General features: G+C 35.1%; 1 non-coding gene across 1 annotated transcript; it reads left to right on the forward strand.

Annotated features, from left to right (window-relative positions):
* The first annotated feature begins 1,998 nt into the window (after positions 1-1,998).
* On the forward strand, positions 1,999-2,105 carry LOC141688339 (small nucleolar RNA R71). Its single transcript, XR_012561786.1, has one exon. It is a non-coding gene; the product is annotated as a small nucleolar RNA R71 (small nucleolar RNA).
* The last annotated feature ends 19,340 nt before the right edge of the window (positions 2,106-21,445 follow it).

Consider the following 21,445-nt stretch of genomic DNA (forward strand, 5'->3'; position numbering starts at 1 on the left):
GGTTTAAAAACAGTCTTAAATCAGCAAGACAATTGAAGATGAACTAGCATGACAATCTGGATTGTCATACCGATTGTCATGCCAAGTCATTTCAATTGTCATACCGAAAGTTACACTAGGAAGGAGATTGTCTTGCTAGTTCAACTAATTGTCATACCGATAGTCATTGTAGTTCAATCAGATTGTCTTGCTAGTACAATTGAAAGTCCTACTGATTGTCTTGCTAGTTCTAAGGATAGTCCTACCGGTTGTCTTGCTGAGCTCAGGATTGTCTTTCCAGGTCAATTCTATTCTGTTGATTAAAAAGAAGCAGACAAGCAACAGTCAACTACAACTCAATCATCCAACAAACAAAAAACAAGAACACAGCAGCCGCAGCAAATATTTCATTTTTCATCTGCTTATTTCAAAGATCAATTTCTAGATTGCAAAGTTAAATCCAATCAACTAGAAATCTTTATCTTGTTCTCGTATATCAATCTAGCGGATTAAAATCCCTAGAACTTAATCTCAAATCGCATTTAGCATTTGATCTTTTAATTACAAAAATAGAAAAAGTTCATGTCGAATTTATTCTAGATTTGTGATAATTGATTTGAGATTAATACCTTGTAATTGATACAGTTGTTGTAACACCTTTCAAGTTTAATAATATTTTTATTTAACTTGAATTTTGTTTCACATTTTTTATTCCGCATTTATTCGATTATTTGGTAACGTTTGTATTCAACCCCCCTTCTACAAACACATTGGGACCTAACATTGATGCTAGCTCCCAAGTCACATAAGCATCTGTCAAAAGACACTTTCCCAATAGTATATGGAATAGTAAAGCTTCCTGGATCCTTAAGCTTCGGAGGCAACTTCTGTTGTAGCACATCACTGCATCAGTGAGAGCGACAGTCTTTAAATCATCTAGCTTCACTTTCTGAGAGAGAATACCCTTCATAAACTTTGCATAACTAGGCATCTTCTCGAGAGCCTTAGCGAAAGGTATGTTGATATGAAGTTTCTTGAACACCTCCAGAAACTTCTCGAATTGCTTGTCCAGCTTTTTCTTCTGCAGCCTCTTAGGAAAAGGAGGTGGAGAATAGATTTGTTTCTCCCCTGTATTACCCTCAGGCAGAGTGTGCTCAACAGTAGTCTTTCTTGGTTCCACTTCTTCATCCTGCTACTCTACTTCTTTCTCAGCTCCAACTTTTTCAGTCAACTCTTGAGTTTGTTCGGGATTAGCAACCTTTCCAGACCTCAAAGTGATTGCTTTTACCTGCTCTTTAGCTTCCTTCTTTCCTGGCACTTCAGTGTCACTAGGTAGTGTACCAGGCTGACAATTTAGCAAGGCATTGGAAATTTGCCCAATTTGATTTTCCAAGGTCTTGATAGAAATAGCTTGGCTCTTGCACATAAGCTTCAACTCCTCTAATTCAGATTTTTCATTAGCTGGTTGCAGCTGGAGTTGTTATTTTGGTGCATACTGCGGTTGCTGAAACCAGGGGGTTGTATTGCTTAGCTGGATACTGCTGATAAGGCTGTTGAACCGCATTCGGAGCATTGCTCCAACTGAAATTACGGTGATTGTGGTTGTTTGGATGATAGGTGGTTGGCACAGGTTGCTGCGATCGCTGGAAGTTGCTCACGAACTGAGCTGATTCATTCAAAATTGCGCACTGATCAGTCTCATATGCACCAGCACAAAGCTCACAGACACTAGTGATTTGATTAACTCCATAATTAGCCAAAGTGTCCACCCTCATTGTCAACGCTTTAAGTTGGGCAGCGATAGCAGTTGCTGCGTCCAACTCCAGAATTCCTGCAACTTTTCCATGAGTCAACTTCTGGGTAAGATTCTGGTACTTATTAGCAGCCATCAGTTCAATAAGTTCATAAGTTTCATCATAGCTCTTAGCCCACAAGGCTCCTCCTGATGCTGCATCAAGCATGAGCCTAGAAGTAGGGCCCAATCCATTGTAGAAACAGTTGATAATCATCCAATCAGGCATGCCATGGTGTGGGCACTTCCTTAGCATCTCCTTATATCGATCCCAAGCCTCACACAGAGATTCTCCAGTTTGCTGTACGAACTGGGTAAGAGCATTCCTGATTGCTGCAGTCTTCGCCATGGGAAAAAATTTAGTGAGAAACTTTTGAGCAAGATCTTCCCAAGTTGTGATAGACCCTGTCGGTAGAGAGTGTAACCAACACTTAGCCTTGTCCCTCAAAGAGAATGGGAAGAGTCGCAGCTTGATAGCATCTTCAGTCACACCATTGAACTTGAAAGTGTCGCAGATCTCGATAAAATCTCTGATGTGCATGTTGGGGTCTTCGGTAAGAGAACCCCCAAACTGAATTGAATTCTGTATCATCTGGATCGCGCTTGACTTGATCTCAAAAGTGTTAGCCGTGATGGCTGGTCTAATGATGCTAGACTGAAAGTCATTAATCTTAGGCTTAGAATAGTCCATCAAAGCCTTCAGATTTTCTGCTTGATCACCCATAGCTACTATAATTGGCTCTTCAACTTTCTCTTCTTCTTCTACCTTCTTTTCTTCCTCAAAAACTTCCCTACGAACTACTACAAGTTCTTCCTCGGCTTTATCCAGTGTTCTCTTGTGAGTACGCGAACGCGTATGCATACACCCTCGCTAGATCACCTGAAATAAAACAAGGAAACAAATAAGTAATAATGTCTGAGTCAGTGAACTTTAACAACCACTGATGGAAATCACATAAATTAGTAATTAACACTGCAGTCCCCGACAGCGGCGCCAAAAACTTATCAGTCGCTAAACACGCGCTAATAATATACGCAAGTATACGAGTTCACAAGTAGTATAGAATCTTTTCTAGTTCGTTCCCACAGAGACTGTATTGGTTAACTATCTAAATTACGCACCTACGCACCAATGTAAGGTTATTATTCAATGCTAAGACCATAACAAATTGAGAATGATTATAACTAAGAATTACGCTAACTATTATAACTAAGAGAATAAAATAGACTGAATTAATATATATGACAAACATGGGATTCTAACTTCATTAAATACTTCATTCAATAGCCTTATTATTCTCAACCTTAGCATGCAATGGTGATGACACTAATCAGACAACACGAAACTGATAAACGCCAACTTTCGTTGCACGAGTACCATTCTACCAGACATCCACAAAAGAGATAGAAGCTGAATAGGCACCAATTATATTGAGACCCTATATGTCTATAAAATTTGACAACATAACGGTTTAAGCACAAGTTATCTATCTTGATTACATAGGGCAAGTAAGATGGGTAAAATTACCTACGAATCATGCATAACAATACATGAACCTATGCTAGCATGGCAAGTTCTAAATCCTTAAACTCACTTTCGCCTCATTAAGAATTAACACACTATCTTATAAGTTCGCGACTCTAATAAGACGAATAAGCACAACCATAACTAGGATATCATACAATCACCACACACTAAGGCATCAAATAAATTAACTAAAGAAATCCATAAATAACTCCGCTAGAACCCCACGATAACGATTAGCCCATAATCGAACTCATCACCAACGTGGGTTCCAATGAAAACATGATATATCAAACGTAGTCTTTATACGAATAAATAAACCAAAGTACACACAAGAATATAGGTTCAAACAAACAAGAAACAAGCATCCAAATTACAACTTAAAACAAAGATTCACAAGGATAAACTAGATCGTCTTCGCCTTTGTTGAATTGTGCCAAAAGATCTCTTGCCGTCTTCTCCTCCCTTGATGTCTTCAAAACTCTGAATTCTAAATTATATTATATTAATAAACGACCTAAGTTATGCTTATATAGCAGTCCATGCACCCCAGGAGTCCAGAATTTGAATTACAAAACAATCAAGATTTTTAATTCCCGACCCAGTGCGGGCGCGCGCTTCACCAGTGCGGGCGCGCTGACTTTCTGTTCCCTGGCGCGACCGCGCGCAACATTAGCACGGGTGCGCCGACCTTCTGCCAAAAAACTTTATTTTCTTTTCTTTATTCCTTGCAGCTTTGAGCCAGCCTTTCAATCTTTTATTCCAACACATCCTAAACACTATATTAGCATCAAAACAATGCTAATTCACCTGATTCTCAAAATAAAGTCTGAAATGCAAAAACACTTAAAACACGTTAGAACAAAAATAACTTGAGTACAAATACACCAACTCAAAGCTTATTAGAGCATAAAAAAGTATCATATATACCACTTAACAAGTAGAGGGGCACGGTGAAGCCCGAGGCCGAGTAGGGTACTCGACCACCATTGCCTAGACGGCGATAAAAAAGGGGATTTCAGCTGAGTATGTGTAACATCCGGGAAATATTGTGTAATTATTTTTATTAATAAATAATTATTATGTGATTATTGTGTGAATTTTGGTGAATTATTTGATGATTGATATTGATGTTTAGGTGTTAATACATGATAAATTTGGATATTTTAATTTTTAATTATCCAGAATCAAATATAGATAATTTTGGTATTTTTATGGCAATGTTTGGATCATTATATGATTTTGTAAGGATTTATAGAATTATTAATGATTATTTTTAAGTAATTATAAAATTACTTTTTAGGAATTGAAATCGTCCCACTTTAACCGTTTTTGCATTTTTACAACCCGAAACTCTTCCGAAAACTCCTTCCTAACCTAATCTGACAATTCTGAACACTTTCCGTGTTTTGACTTTTTCGATCCGGGGTACGGTTTGACCTGTACGTGTCCCGACGTAACATTTTCGATACACTAATCATTTTATAGATCGATAAAATCCATACTCTCGAAAGGCGAAGTATTATTATCTTATTTTCGTATAAAGTGTTTTATAAGAAGCTCTGTTTTGATAATTATCCAAATCTGGTATTAAAATTGTTACTTAGCGGCTAAGTAAACTATTTTCAGATCCGATATGTAAATGTAATCATCGAATTATTAAATAAATAAAATATATGATAGTTCTGTCAAGTATGCGTTGCTTTATTATTAATTATTTGTGATTTGTTGGGAACGAAAATTATTTGTGTAATTAATTATTGAGCTGTATGGATTTATTTTGCTTTTAAAGTAATTTTATTGAATATTTATCCTCATAAATACAAAAATTGTTTCTATAATTATTTTTGTTGTTTTATAATTTTATTTATTATTTTTAGGAGTTTATAAAATTTAGAAATCAATATTTTATTGATCATTTATCTTTAAATGATTTTCTGATCGTATTTAAGTGTAAATTCTGTATTAAATTCAGAAATGCTTCCAAAATTATGAAACTTATATTTTATCAAGTTTGGAATATTTGAGAGTTTTAAAATTATTCCGGTAATTTTCTGGCTTTTATTCGCTCGCGCGTTTATTCGTTAGTTCGTTAAAATGTGGACCGAATGTGTATTTCAAAAATGTTTCAGAAGTTTTAAAAATATTATTCTATTAGCTTTTAAATATTCTGGAAAATTGAGATTATTTTGGATTTACCCCGATGTGTCTATTAAGCAAAAATGTATCGTTAAAAATTAGAATTCGATGTCGAAATTAGGTAATAAAATTGGAAAAGAAAAAAAACATAGATAGACACAATCATGTCTATCATCTTTTACAGCTCTCTCCTGATAATGTTACTCGCTCATGTCTCTCTTCTCGATCTCTCTCTACGCTCATCTCTCTCCTGAATCTCTTCTCTCTCCCTCTCAACTCTAGATTGTTGTATCTCTTTCACAGCCTCTCTCTCTCTCTCTCTCTCTCTCTCTCTCTCTCTCTCTCTCTTCCTTCCTCTCTCTCCTTTCCTCTGTTTCACCGGATTCCGGTAAGTATGCCGGTTCTCCTCTTTTCCGGTTGTTGCCCTGTTGCTCTGTTGGCTTATTTCGGTTATGTGATGATTGATATTTGCTGATTATATATATATGGGTGTATGTATTATGTCGGCCTATTTTTTTTATTGTTCTTCATGTTGCCGCCTCTCGGAAATTTCCGAGAGGTATAGTGGCGCATGCGGTTGTGTTTTGCGCGTGTGTCCTGTTGCCTGTTGCCTCAACTCGATTTTTGATATTAAATATTTCACTTTTATTGTTCCTGCAGAAATTAAATTAAATCGATTCGTGAAAATAAAATATTTTGTGCAGGAATAAATCATATTAATCGATGAAATTGTGAAGGATGTCCGATATAATCGGGAACCCGCAAATTTTATCGCCGTCGGCGATGAGCCTCGGTGAGCCGACGGTGGGCTGTGATGATATAATCTGAGTCCTACGAATAAAAACATAAAAATATGAATAATAATAATTAATAACTAAAATATATCGGTGATTGGGATTGTGAATTGTGACTGGTTGTTGAATTGTTGTTGTGATTTAACGTCAAATTGTTTCGATGGGTAGGCCGATAAACAAAGGAGACGCTGCCCGATTTTTCGGAAAATTAATTCCGAAAAAACGGGAACGTAACCTATAATTATCGGAGATGTCGAACAAGGATATGTAATTGAATTTTATGAAACCTAATTACGTGTTGAGACAGGATATTTTATAAATGATCAATTACCCTACTATTTTCAAAATAACGAGTATACGTATTTTCTGAAAATAAATACTGAACCGAGTTTCGAAGATGTGAACCATAATTGCTATGTATATTTCAATAATAAATATAAATACAAGTCGGGACTTCATATCGAATGGGTAGATTTGATAAAAAAGATGTGTCAAGCCTAAACGATTATCTAAATTAGGGTATTTCTAAAAGAGATATGTCCTAAGTCCAATCATGTATGAGGATTTAGGAATAACTTTTATGTAATCTGTTTTGATTTCATTGATATTAATAAAAGACTTGTTTTGTTTTTATTGCGGGCTCTATCTATTTAAATGTTTAAATAAGATATACCACAGTTTAGAGTAAAACTTTTTATGGATTGTGATGAGATCATAATAATGAGACCAAAAAGATGATAACTCTAAACTTAAATAGTTCCTGGTCGTAGGATTACTAACTGGTAATTAATAATCCGCAAAGATCGGTACATACCATGCTTGCTTCTTTATGAAGGATGTCTGTTCTCATAGACATTTGTGTGGTGACACTATAGCTAGTATGTAGGTGCTTATTATAGAATAAGGTCATTGAACATGACTCACACAGATGAACAACTGATGGAGTTCACTCACGTGTCAGCAGTTGTTTACATAGTGATAGTTGTACAAGTATCCTTAGACTTGAGGTCATCATAGTCATCTTGTGTACACTGAACTATGCTTTGGTTTAGTTCTTAGTCTCAAGGGACAATTATAAGGGTTCTACTGGGTATAGGAATTTGTACACGAAGATAGTGTATGATCAATAAAGGATCTACCCCTTCCAGTGAAGGAAGAGAATGTTCAATGCTGATCCACTTATGCTAGTTCAGGAATCTCTGGCCAGAGTGAATGAAATTAGAAAGGAGTTTCTAATTTACATTAAATAGAACTAAGTATAGTGAATGGGAAAGCAAGTGATTAAATAAGATAGGCTTGGCACAAGTTCCATGCCTTATATTTAATCGTGACATTGCAGGGTAGAAGGAATTGATTGTACGGTAACTACTCACTGAATAGGTTCTTGGTATTCTAAGCAGTGAATTCGTATTATCCGGATAGTCGCGATATGCTGAGAAGTATCCCTCACGATGTAGAATAAATATGATTAATTAATTAATCATATTTAATGAATTAGAGAATTTATATAAATAATGATAAAATAGTTTTATTATTATTTATTTCTACTACCGGCTTAATATTGAACCTACAGGGTCACACCATAAAAGAGAATGATTTAATAGTGGAGGAATTAATTAATAATGGCTGATAATTTTTTATTTGTGAAATAAATAATTAATTGGCAAATTTAATAATTGATTAAATAAGATTTAATTGATTATAAATTAATTAAGAAAAGGTTCTTGATATTATTTATTAAGAATTTAATTTTTGGAAATTAAATCAAGTGAGAGAATTATTTCTAAAGAGTTTAGAAAAAGGATTAATAATTAAAAGGTGTTTTAATTATTAGTAAGAATAATAAAGGGTTAATAATAATAATATTTTATGGGAAAATTTTCAGCTGAAAATTTTGCCTATAAATATACTATTATAGACCCTATTTTTGCCTCAACCAAAAAGATTTACAAAACCCTAATTATCTCCATCTCCTCCTCCTTCATTACATCATTTTCTTGGTGGATACCGGTGGAGTGCTTCACACTTGAGGAGCAGCTGCTAAGGATCTCCGTTCATCATTTTTGGATCGCCATTATAGACCTCAATCTTTCCATTAACGTAAAGCTTCTTAAGGTAAACATACTGAACTACGAATTAAATATTATTTTTCGCATGGATCCTGCGGAGGGTTTCGGTTTTTTTTTTTAAGATTTAAATTTACGTTTTCACTGCGTTTATGTGCTAAAAACCCTTCAATGGCATCAGAGCTACTTGCGAAAAGTTTTTAATTCGTTTATGTGTTTAACTGTTTTCGATATATGAGCATGTACGTGATTCACCATGATTTGATGTTGATATAATATGCTTATATATGTATGGTTTTGATTATATGATATTCATGTGAGTTGTATAATCATAAGATGATTATGTAATCTGTATATATATTGATATATACATGATTTATGTTTGATCTAATTATGAGAATCATATTAGATACGGATTCTGAATTGGCTGCTGCAGATTTGCTGAAATCTGAGTCTGGTGTCCGATTTACGCAAACGAATACCCTATTCCATAGGTAAACGAGCGTCTGAACAAAACTGATAGTTAAAGCTATCAACGACTCGTCTGTAAGGCGTTTGACGTCGTTTACATCCCGTAAACAGTGATTCTTGTTTTTCTGATTTGATTCTGATTTTTCTGATTTTTGTCATATTTTCTTTTTATGATTAGATCATGGATAATATGATATGTTAAGATCAGATTATGTGTTTTAACATGCTTTTATGTGTTGTATGAGCATGGTGGATGGTTATGGCCTTTCGACCTTAGTGTAATGGTTTTGGTTTTGGTTTTAAATACGACTTGCATGTCGTCAATCTTTGTAATTATAAATCTCGAATGTAACTCGAGTTATTCTTGTAAGTTCATTAGATTAGTTTTACTTTCAATCATATAATGTAATTGAAGACTCAAGAAGGCTATCCAATGGAGGTGATACAAAGAAGAAGACGAGGCATACAAGAAGTCTAAACAAAGAAGAAGACTTATGTAATAAGTAGTTGTATTTATTTCCATCACCATATTAGATTGACCTTGATCTTTATCAAGAGCTTGATAAAGATCACATAGGATGGGGCCATAACCAAACACATTTACTTTATTGCACTTTACATTTACTTGTTTATTTAATTTTATATATGAGATATATGCCTATGTTTACCATGCGATGATAGATTTAGGTGAACTTAAATCAATATAAGGCGTGCTCTAGAAAATCTAGAATAGGAATCGTTTCTTGCCTTAATAATAAATATTATAAATACGATCATGAGATTCTTGTATTTATGAAACACGTAATAGAATATGAATTTTCAATATTGAGAGAAAGGATGATTCTGTCAACAACAGATTTCTATCTGTAAGAAAGGGTTATTAAGTGACGCCTCTTGACAATGCTCCACCCGATCTGGGAATCATCTGATTATCGATTATTGATTTGAAATATTTAATTTAAAAGGAAGAATCTCTTTATAATATGATTATGATTGTAACATAATATAATCCCTCTAAAATTAAATAATATCAAGTATTAATTGGCCAATGACACAACGGGCTTGTGTCGGTCATAGCCTTCCAACATGGTAGAAAGTGGTTCTTATTTTTAAATCATTGTCCTTTCGTGCTACAGCCGAGGGCTTTGATTTCGATATAAGAAATACTTGTCTATTACATAGAGATGTGTACATTGAATTAGAATCTAAAGGCCGGTACGTGCTACAGCCATGGGCCGTTGGAGACTGATTCAATTGTACGAAATGTTGGGTTAGACTTGACTTAGAATATTGAGTTTGTCGTGCCACAGCCGTGACTCAATTATTCAAGAGGCTAAAATTATATTAGGGAATAACATAAGATGTAATTGACAAGAGTTGTCTGCCTATTGAACATCACATGACGTTTTGTGCCACAGCCGAGGTTGTGTGATGGAATGTAGGATCCCTATTCCCACTAGCATTATGAATGCTTAATTTTCACTTAGGGGGTTGAAAAAATTAGATAAACTAGTGGGAGACACTTATGAATAAAGTCCCGATTCATATAGTGTTTTGAAATGAAATTCAATATTTGCTAAGTGTTGTTATGTGTTTATCATTTACAGATTTACTATATTCGTCATGTCTTCTGCACTATCACTCCGGAGCATACTAGATGCTCACAAGTTGACTAGTCCTAATTTAGCTGTTTGTTTTCACTGTAACAAGTTGGGGCACTCGAAGAGGAATGCAAGGTTTACCTTGCAGAATTAAAGAAGAAGGGTAGTGAGACTACCGCTTTTGATTCAGGCATGTTCATGATCGAAGTTAATATGTCACTAGGTCAAATTTCTACTTGGGTATTAGATACCGCCTGTGGTTCTCATATTTTCAATTCATTGCAAGGACTAAAGGGAAGTAGGACTCTTGAAAAAGATGAGGTGATTCTACGTATGGGCAATGGAGCAAGGGTTGCGGCTATATCTGTAGGATCATTTAGTTTACATATGCTTACGGGCAAGACTATTATTTTGAATAATTGTTATTACGTTCCCTCTATTGTGAGGAATATTGTTTCTATTCTTATGTTGGATGTTGATGGTTTTTCATTTATTATTAAGAATAATGAATGTTCTATCCTTAGAGATAATGTTTTTTTGGACGTGGCATTTTAAATAATGGTCTGTATGTATGTGACGTAGAGCATTATTTACTTCAGATTGAACAAACTAATAAAAGAAAATGAGATGATGAAAATCTGACCTATTTATGGCACTGTAGGCTAGGTCATATTAGTGAAAATAGACTGCGGACATTACATAAGGAAGGGTTACTTGACCCCTTTGATCTTGAATCATATCCTACATGCGAGTCTTGTCTATTAGGTAAAATGACCAAATCTCCATTTAGTGGACATGGAGAGAGGGCTGCAGATTTGCTAGGATTGGTACACACAGATGTATGTGGACCAATATCTACGCAAGCCATGGGTGGATTTTCGTACTTCATTACTTTCATAGATGATAGATCTAGATTCGGATATGTGTATTTGATGAAACACAAGTCTGAAGCCTTTGAAAAGTTCAAAGAATATAAACATGAAGTGGAGAAACAAACCAAACATAGTATTATAACTCTTCGATCAGATCAAGGTGGTGAATACTTGAATGGAGAGTTTCTAGATTATCTCAAAGAAAATGGTATAGTCTCCTAGTGGACTCCTCCATATACTCCACAGTTAAATGGGGTATCTGAAAGGAGAAATCGAACTTTGTTAGACATGGTTCGGTCCATGATGAGCTATGCGAATCTTCCAGTATTCCTATGGGGTTATGCATTGGAAACCTCAGCATATTTACTGAATAAGGTGCCTTCCAAATCTGTTCCTCAAACACCATATGAGATATGGAAAGAAAGGAAACCGAGTCTTAAACACGTTAAGATTTGGGGATGTCCAACTTATGTCAAGAAAGTTGACCCAGATAAGCTGGAATCTCGATCCGTAAAATGTAATTTTGTGGGATATCCTAAAGAGACTTTGGGGTATTACTTTTATACCGATCATCGGGTGTTTGTCTCCAGACATGCTACCTTCTTGGAAAAGGAGTTTATCCTTGAAGGAAACAGTGGAAGCAAAATTGAACTTGATGAAGTTCAAGAAGCACAAACTACTACGAATCAAGTGGAAACACCTGTTCAGACTGAACAACCTTCTATGGAAAAGCCCATTCGTAGGACAGGGAGAGTGTATCGCCAACCTGAGAGGTATTATGGCCTTGTCATTGAGAATGACAATGAGTTGTCAATCATTGATGATGACAACCCTGTGACCTATAATGAGGCTATGAGTAGTGTTGACTCAGAGAAATGGCATAGTGCCATGAAATTCGAAATGGAATCTATGTATACCAACCAAGTATGGACTCTGGTTGAGGCGCCTGAAGGTGTTAAGCCTATTGGGTGCAAGTGGGTATACAAAAGAAAGATTGGAGCAGATGGCCAGGTGGAGACCTATAAGGCCAGGCTCGTGGCAAAAGGATTCAAACAAAGGCAAGAATTTGACTTTGATGAAACTTTTTCGCCTGTAGCCCTGTTAAAATCAATTCGGATTTTACTTGCGATTGCTGCCTACTACGACTATGAGATCTGACAAATGGACGTGAAAACGGCCTTCCTCAATGGGGAACTTGAGGAGGAAGTCTATATGACACAGCCAGAGGGTTTTCTTTCCAAGGGAAATGAACACCTAGTGTGTAAGCTACTGCGAACCATATATGGTTTAAGGCAAGCTTCTCGTAGATGGAACATCCATTTTGATGAGACAATCAAAGAGTTTGGTTTTATCAAAAACATAGATGAACCATGTGTCTACAAGAAGGTTAGTGGGAGCGCGGTAACATTTCTTGCATTGTATGTGGATGACATACTTCTTATAGGAAATGATATACCGATGCTACAATCAGTCAAAGTATGGCTATCAAAGAACTTCACCATGAAGGACTTGGGAGAAGCATCCTACATTCTCGGTATGAAGATCTATAGAGATAGATCTAGAAGAATGATAGGTCTTACCCAGGATACATACATCCAGAAAGTGCTTAAAAGGTTTAGCATGGAAAACTCCAAAAGAGGTCTCATACCGATGAGCCATGGAGTGTCCCTTTCTGAAAAAATGTCTCCTAAGACACCTGAGGAAAGAGAGCGTATAAGTAAGATTTCTTATGCTTCGGTAATAGGATCTATCATATATGCGATGTTGTGTAGAAGGCCTGATGTTGCTTATTTAATTAGTGTGACGAGCAGATATCAGTCCAATCCAGGTGAAGACCACTGGAAAGCAGTGAAAAACATCCTTAAGTACTTGCGAAGGACTCAGGACATTTTTCTTGTTTTTGGTGGTGAATCTGAGTTGAAAATAGAGGGTTATACTGACTCTAGTTTTCAATCAGAAAGTGATAGCAAATCCATGTCAAGGTACGTGTTTACTCTGAATGGTAGTGCAATTAGTTGGAAGAGTTCCAAACAGTCTACAACGGCTGACTCCACAGCGGAAGCAGAATATATAGCTGCAAGTGAGGCTGCAAAAGAAGCCGTTTGGATGAGGAAATTTGTTTCTGAGTTGGGAGTTGTTCCTAGCGTTGAAGAGCCTATTGTGTTGTATTGTGATAACAATGCAGCAATTGTACAAGCCAAGGAACCTAGGTCTCATAGAAATTCCAAACATGTCCTGCGGCGCTTTCATCTGATTAGGGAGATTGTTGAAAGAGGAGATGTCAACGTCGAGAGAGTTGACACACATAACAACGTAGCAGACCCACTCACAAAGCCACTTTCTCAGAGTCACTTTGATCATCATAAAGATAAGATGGGTATTAGATACCGGAGTGATTGGCTTTAGTACAAGTGGGAGATTGAAAGAGATATGTCCTAAGTCCAATCATGTATGAGGATTTAGAAATAACTTTTATGTAATCTGTTTTGATTTCATTGATATTAATAAAAGACTTGTTTTGTTTTTATTGCGGGCTCTATCTATTTAAATGTTTAAATAAGATATACCACAGTTTAGAGTAAAGCTTTTTATGGATTGTGATGAGATCATAATAATGAGACCTAAAAGATGATAACTCTAAACTTAAATAATTCCTGGTCATAGGATTACTAACTGGTAATTAATAATGCGCAAAGATCGATATATACTATGCTTCCTTCATTATGAAGGATGTCTGTTCTCATAGACATTTGTGTGGTGACACTATAGCTAGTATGTAGGTGCTTATTATAGAATAAGTTCACTGAACATGACTCGCACAGCTGAACAACTGATAGAGTTCACTCACGTGTCAGCAGTTGTTCATATAGTGATAGTTGTATAAGTATCCTTAGACTTGAGGTCATCATAGTCATCTTGTGTACACTGAACTATGCTTTGGTTTAGTTCTTAGTCTCAAGGGACAATTATAAGGGCTCTACTGGGTATAGGAATTTGTACACGAAGATAGTGTATGATCAATAAAGGATCTACCCTTTCCAGTGAAGGAAGAGAATGTTCAATGCTGATCCACTTATACTAGTTCAGGAATCTCTGGCCAGAGTGAATGAAATTAGAAAGGAGTTTCTAATTTACATTATATAGAACTAAGCATAGTGAATGGGAAAGTAAGTGATTAAATAAGATAGGCTTGACACAAGTTCCATGCCTTGTATTTAATCGTGACATTGCAGGGTAGAAGGAATTGATTATACGGTAACTACTCACTGAATAGGTTCTTGGTATTCTAAGCAGTGAATTCGTATTATCCGAATGTCGCGATATGCTGAGAAGTATCCCTCACGATGAAGAATAAATATGATTAATTAATTAATCATATTTAATGAATTAGAGAATTTATATAAATAATGATAAAATAGTTTTATTATTATTTATTTCTACTACCGGCTTAATATTGAACCTACAGGGTCACACCATAAAAGAGAATGATTTAATGGTGGAGGAATTAATTAATAATGGTTGATAATTATTTATTTATGAAATAAATAATTAATTGGAAAATTTAATAATTGATTAAATGAGATTTAATTGATTATAAATTAATTAAGAAAAGGTTCTTAATATTATTAATTAAGAATTTAATTTTTGGAAATTAAATCAAGTGAGAGAATTATTTCTAAAGAGTTTATAAAAAGGATTAATAATTATAAGTTGTTTTAATTATTAGTGAGAATAATAAAGGGTTAATAATAATAATATTTTATGGGAAAATTTTCAGCTGAAAAATTTGCCTATAAATATACTATTATAGATCCTATTTTTGCCTCAACCAAAAAGATTTGCAAAATCCTAATTCTCTCCATCTCCTCCTCCTTCATTACATCGTTTTCTTGGTGGATACCGGTGGAGTGCTTCACATTTGAGGAGCAGCTGCTAAGGATCTCCGTTCATCATTTTTGGATCGCTATTAAAGACCTCCATCTTTCCATTAACGTAAAGCTTCTTAAGGTAAACATACTGAACTACGAATTAAATATTATTTTTCGCATGGATCCTGCAGAGGGTTTCATTTTTTTTTAAGATTTAAATTTACGTTTTTGCTGCGTTTATGTGCTAAAAACCCTTCAATTTCAACCTTGTAGGTCCTAGTCGGAAGACCCGAGGATTGACATCGGACTAAGAATGATCTAGTGGTTAGTCGTCGAGCTCAGCGAGGTTCCAATCGAAGGACCTGAGTGTTGAGATCGTAGCAAGAATAGGTAGTGGTTTGACAATAAAGACGAATGTTGAAGGCAATCCAAAAGTCAACCAATAATAGTGGTTAAAGTTTATCGAGACAAGTATTCCTTACTTTTCTCGTAACATACTGCAAATACTTCATTCCTATTCTAAGTTCAGAATAGTTAACTGTTTTATATTTCGCTGCAATTACTCTTAATTATGCAAGTCCCTTTCATTATTGTTCTTATATTATCGATTGACCTCTTGAGCAAATACCTATTCTTTCGGTTTATTTGCGAACCCTGAGTTGGGATGTGTTGAAATCAAAGTGATTGACTTCAAAATTACTCTATGGGCTGCATGGTTACTATATATATATATATATGAGGGCCAGTGATGAGCTGGACCCTATGGGCCGGGGATGGACCGGACCCTTGGGCCATAGTGCCTGGGTACCCGAATGGATCTATACTGTAATAACCGGGAAAATTATGCGAATATTATGTGTTAAATAAATAAATATTATATGTTTTATAAATTTAAAGTGATCATTGCCATGATATTAGATGTTACCGTTGTTATGTGTGTTTCTGTGCGGGCCAGAAAATTTTTCGATTGATTAATATATGTTTAAACTGCAATTATATGAACCTATCTGCAATCGGGACGCGTATTTATTAGCGTCTTTATTAAGATACTCGTTTTATTTCAATTTATACGCATTTGAATGCATTTTAGGTGTTTTCGGGTTTTTCTGGTAATTTAGGGGTCGTTTTTGTTTTTCAAAAATCAACGGACCGGGACCCCACCGAGACAACAAACCCCACAAAATTCATGTTTTCATTTTTATAAAATTATTCGTATTTCAAATACCCTTTATTTATGTATTTTTGAATTATTCACAATTTTCGGGGAATTTTGACATTAATTTTGTATTTTATCGTTTTTAAAATTATTCCCCGTAATTATTATTTTGGGGCCCTAATTAATATAATTAGGGGATAAAAATACCCTTAATTTATTTTGGGGAATAATTTTTGTATAAATATAAATAGGACATTATTTCTTTTAGTTTATTTTAATTTCATTAAAACCAAAAATCAAGAATATAATTTTGGGGGTAAAATCTTGTCAAGAACACAAATCCAGTGATATTGGGAGTTCTAGGAATCCTCTGTTGATGCTCTTGTAACCAAAATAATCCTTGTTTCGAGCCCGTTCTATTGATATCAAAATCACGATTTGAGGGTGAGTATTCTGTAAAATCAATATCCTTAGTTTTGTTCTTGAAATCGTTCTTGAGTTGTGTTGATTTTTGATTGATTTTGTTGTTACAGATAGTTTTAGATGATGGTTTACAGTCGATTTGATTATAAATATGTGTTGTTTGATTCCCGAAATGTTTAAGTCAAGTTTTAAGATTTTTTATTTCTTTCAAGTTGATTTTCTGGATTATTGGGTTGATATTGACGATTGTGAATGATGGGGATAGTTTGTAGTTAATCCGGGCTTCATTTTGGTATATAAATCTTGATTTTTGGTTAAGAAATTAACGAGAACAATTTTCCGGTGATGTTGCCGGAAAATCGTTTGATTCTGGCCGGGAACCGAGTTCTGCGGTTTGTTTGATGAAGCGAAGTAGGTTTCTGGATTGCTGGAAGGTTATGGATTGAATTGGGGCAAAAAACGGGGGGTTACAGTGTGGTTTTGGGGCTGGTTGGTGTTGCCGGAATCCGGCACCGGTTTCTGGGTTTTCCAGATTTCGGTGGCCGTGTTCTTCACATTCCGGCCACCCACCACCCTCCTGCTCCGCCTGTTGATCTAGTGAGGAAGAAGGCTGTTACCTGAAACCTGTTTCTGTGTTTTCTTTTTTTTATAATTTATTTTAAAATCATTTTCTTATTTCCAAAAATCACTTATTTTATATTTAATAAGCATTTACTTATTATTTTAAATACCAAAAATTATTTTCTTTAATTATTTTCAAAAATACAATTTGATTTAATTATTTATAATTTATTTTAGTTAATTATTTATGAATTTAATTAATTGATTAAAAATTAATTAATCAATTAATTTTATTTATCAATAGTTAAATAAATGTAAATTATTTATAATTAATTCAAATAATTCTTAAAAATTATTTTTAGACTTTTAAAAATTATATTTTGGTATTTAAAAATCAATTAATATTATTATTAATTGATTTATTTCTATTTATTTCTTATTTTATTCATAATAAATAAACCGTTCGTCCGTTTAATACAAAACGAACGCGTACAGACTCAGAAAAATATTATGCTTTCAATAAAAATACTTTTGAGTCCTAATTTCTTTTGTATTGCAAAGTCATTTGATTTTTGTATCAGTTTGACTCGATATCTGATCGGTAAATATTATTATTGACCTGATTTTCATTCTGAACGCACTAAGACATATCTTTTAATGATCTGACTTATGTGTTACATGAAATATATGATTACATGTTATACGAAATGCCATGATTACTTGCTACGTGATATGCACGCTATCTGTTTACAGTTTTAAAATGTCGTGCTTAGTTATAAATGATCAGGTAGATGTTAAGACGTATAGTTACGTCGATTGAGTTTGGTTCTGTCAATTAAGATAGCCCTTTTGTTTATAGAATCAAGTAGCAAGGAGTGTGGTCAAGTGCTAGACGGAGATAGTAGCCAGCAGCTATAGGCAGAGTCATAGTAAGAAATTATCGAGCATACCAGACAAGTACCCTAACTTCACTTATTGTTCAAGTGACATTTATTTTGAATCATGTTATGCAAGTACTTATATCTTCATTTATCATTCAATTGATATTGACTCTGGACTTTATTCTTTCAATATCCATACTATTCTAAGTTCAAAATAGTTAAACGTTTTATATTTCGCTATAAATTACTCTATACAGTGAAGCTTTGAATTGAGATTAGCGAATAACAAATTGTTCTGGTTATTTTGCCATTGGTTGTTGAGATAACTCCGGACCATGAGAAATGGGGAGTTATGTTGTTAAGGATGTCATTTGATTCGACTCCTTTGACGGAAAATTGTTTTTATGGGTTGGATGGTTGCGTAAGAGGCTGTGGCAGCGGTCCAGTGTGAGCTATGTGTTATACAGGATATAACACCTTGCTAGGCCGATATGTTCCTTGGGTACCTTTTGTTTAGTTGGATATGATTCGGCATACCGGTATTGCTCCGCGGCTGATCACCGGCGGCAACACACCGTCGTTCGAGGATTCCAATCCCAAAATAAAGTATATTATAAACGTTGTTTATTATCAGATATATATATATATCAGTTTTTGATATTGTGGTTTGGTTTTGTTCATCGGATATATTGTCATTGTTGTTCTAAATCATAAGCTATTTACTGCTTGCTGAGCATTTATTTCGCTCATACTTGTTTCATATCCTGATTTTTTTTCAGCTAGGCCAGGGCAAGCTTAAGTTCCAGGTCTGACCAGAGGTTGTGTGCTTGTAGATAGTTTGGTGTGTTTTCCAAGTAGACAGTTTGGGACGCTTAATTAGTCTAGAGGGTTGTAATAAAGATCTATTGAGAAGATGGTTCTGAAACAGACATTTGCTTGCTGACTGAGGTCTTTGGCCCAGTACTGGAAAGAGCTATTTCAGTGGAGACAGGGATTGGCGCTTGCTTTCTAACAGAGATCTTTGACTCAGTATTGGAAATTACCTTTCCTTTTCCAGAATGAGAGAGAGAGATTGCTCCACGAATTCCCATAAACTAGCAAATGATGCCTGTTTAAGTTCAAGTTGATCGGAAATATGTGTAATCTGATGATCCCTGACAGACAGTTTATTCTTGATATATTGATCCTTGAGAGCCAGTTGTTCTTTGAGATGGCTATCTTTAAATGCTAACTACTCTTCAAGGTAAGATTTTGTTATGTACTGTGACATGTCTATAGGTGTTTGGGAGGTAGGTGTCTCACGAGTTTCTCGCAGTATATCACTCAACACTCTGTCACTCGGTTTAGGGACTTGTGTTTCACTCACCCTCACGGATACACTCCACGCATAGCTCCGAGATCTAGAAGATGTACCTGCAGAAAACACTGGAGCCATCCTTGAGGAGATTAGAAGTGGTGCAATGGGAATTCGTGTGTCCCGATCCTTTTTCAAGACAAGTTGTATGTCATCATGAGATGATTGGTTCAGAGTTGTAATCTCTGGGAGGATCACTGAGGCCGTCATATGTGGCATCTGTTACTCAGCTTCCTCTAGTATCGGTGAAAACACTTTCCCCGTAGGCTCATCATTTGAATCTGGTTCATCGCCAATGGGTTGCCGATCCGTACCTATGTCGAATCCCCTATCCGCAGATGCATCCAGGTTTATTAGTCCTGGGGAGGTAAGTGTTGTGCTAGATGTGGCAGCGATTACAAAACTCTCTCCTAACACCTGTGAAGGTAGTTGATCCATTGAAGGACCTTGAACAGGATATTCTAACCGTAATATGGTTGAATTCACTGTTTCTGTCATTACTTCCTCACCAAGTAGTGCTCTTCCGATTAACTCATTTAAAGCTTCAAGAGCTTGAATATTTGAGAGTGTGTTTGACTCATTACAGGATGCCGTGGTCGACGAGCGAATTTTAATAGACCCACCTTGTTGAGAAGATGGATCCATTTGTTAGGAATATGTTGTGAACTTGATGATAAGCTAAACAAAACACTTAGTAGATTTTATTTATTGAATTTTGTAGCTTTCAACAGATGATCACTTCAACATCCATTGAAAGAGTAGCTTATATAATAATAAGTTTAGTAGCATATTTCTGCATATCATAATGCCTTAGTGAACTAGATGTTGTAGAATGCTTAAGTCATGTTGGCTACTAGATTGATATACAAGATATGTTGGTTAATTGTAAATATCAGATGCCTTGTAATCTTGTATAAATGAAATGGAGTTAACTGCCAAGAAGACAGTCTCAACGGATGTTTCACTAGGCTTCATCGGATGATCAAATAAAGCTTCAACGGATGTTTCACAAAGTTTCAACGGATGATCAACCAAAGTGTCAACGAATGATCAACCATAATTTCAACGGATGATCCAATGAAGTTTCAACGGATGAATAAATTCAAAAGAGCAGTTGATAGTGACTTGACAGTCACATGCGTTGATTGTATGCAAATGGAATGTGGCAGCCTAATTACAGGTTTTAGAGAACAAAGAAGTATTTCCATTTCCATGCTAAGCTAAAGATATTCAAAGATGCTGGATTGAGAAATGAAGAAGCATGAGAATTAGACTAGAAACATTTTGTCTTATTTGTTTGTCTTTTTATCATGTAACTTAGTGATATATAAACCAAGTGTAGCAAGTAGAATTTTATCTAAGTTAGTAAGCAATTACCAGAGAAATAGATAAAGCAAAATCTGTAAAGAATCTCTCTGTTCTTGTGAGTTCAACTTGTAAGCAGCTGTGTACAACATTGTAACACATAGTTCTCTTCTTAATATATATCTCTGATGGAAAAGTTCAATCCACCAGATAGTTTTTAAAAATTTTATTTAATTACTTTTGATTTAATTTCTTTACTACTTTCATTCTGCATCATTGCTAAATCAAACACAGTCGTATATTCATTGTAGAACTGTTCTTAAAATTTAAAAAGAAGCTAGAATTACATTTAACCCCCTTCTGTAATTCTTTGTTAGATTGTTTGGGAATAACAATTAGTATCAAAGCAATCTCTTGAAGAACAAAGAGTTTAAAGATCACAACAACTAACAAGATGAGCTGAAAAGAGGTTGGAGTAAAAATTCCTTTTCCTGAACAAAGACAACTATCACCATTGGAAGGTGAAAATGCACCTGCATATCCTATCTCAATATGAGGGATATGTGGACTGTATTGAGAATAGTCTACATGTTTCTATGAGAGCTGCTACAGGAAATGAGCCATCAATCCCAGAGCCTAGAGCAGAATGGTCTGATC

This window comes from Apium graveolens, chromosome 9, assembly GCF_009905375.1.
Source record: "Apium graveolens cultivar Ventura chromosome 9, ASM990537v1, whole genome shotgun sequence".
Lineage (NCBI taxonomy): Eukaryota > Viridiplantae > Streptophyta > Magnoliopsida > Apiales > Apiaceae > Apium > Apium graveolens.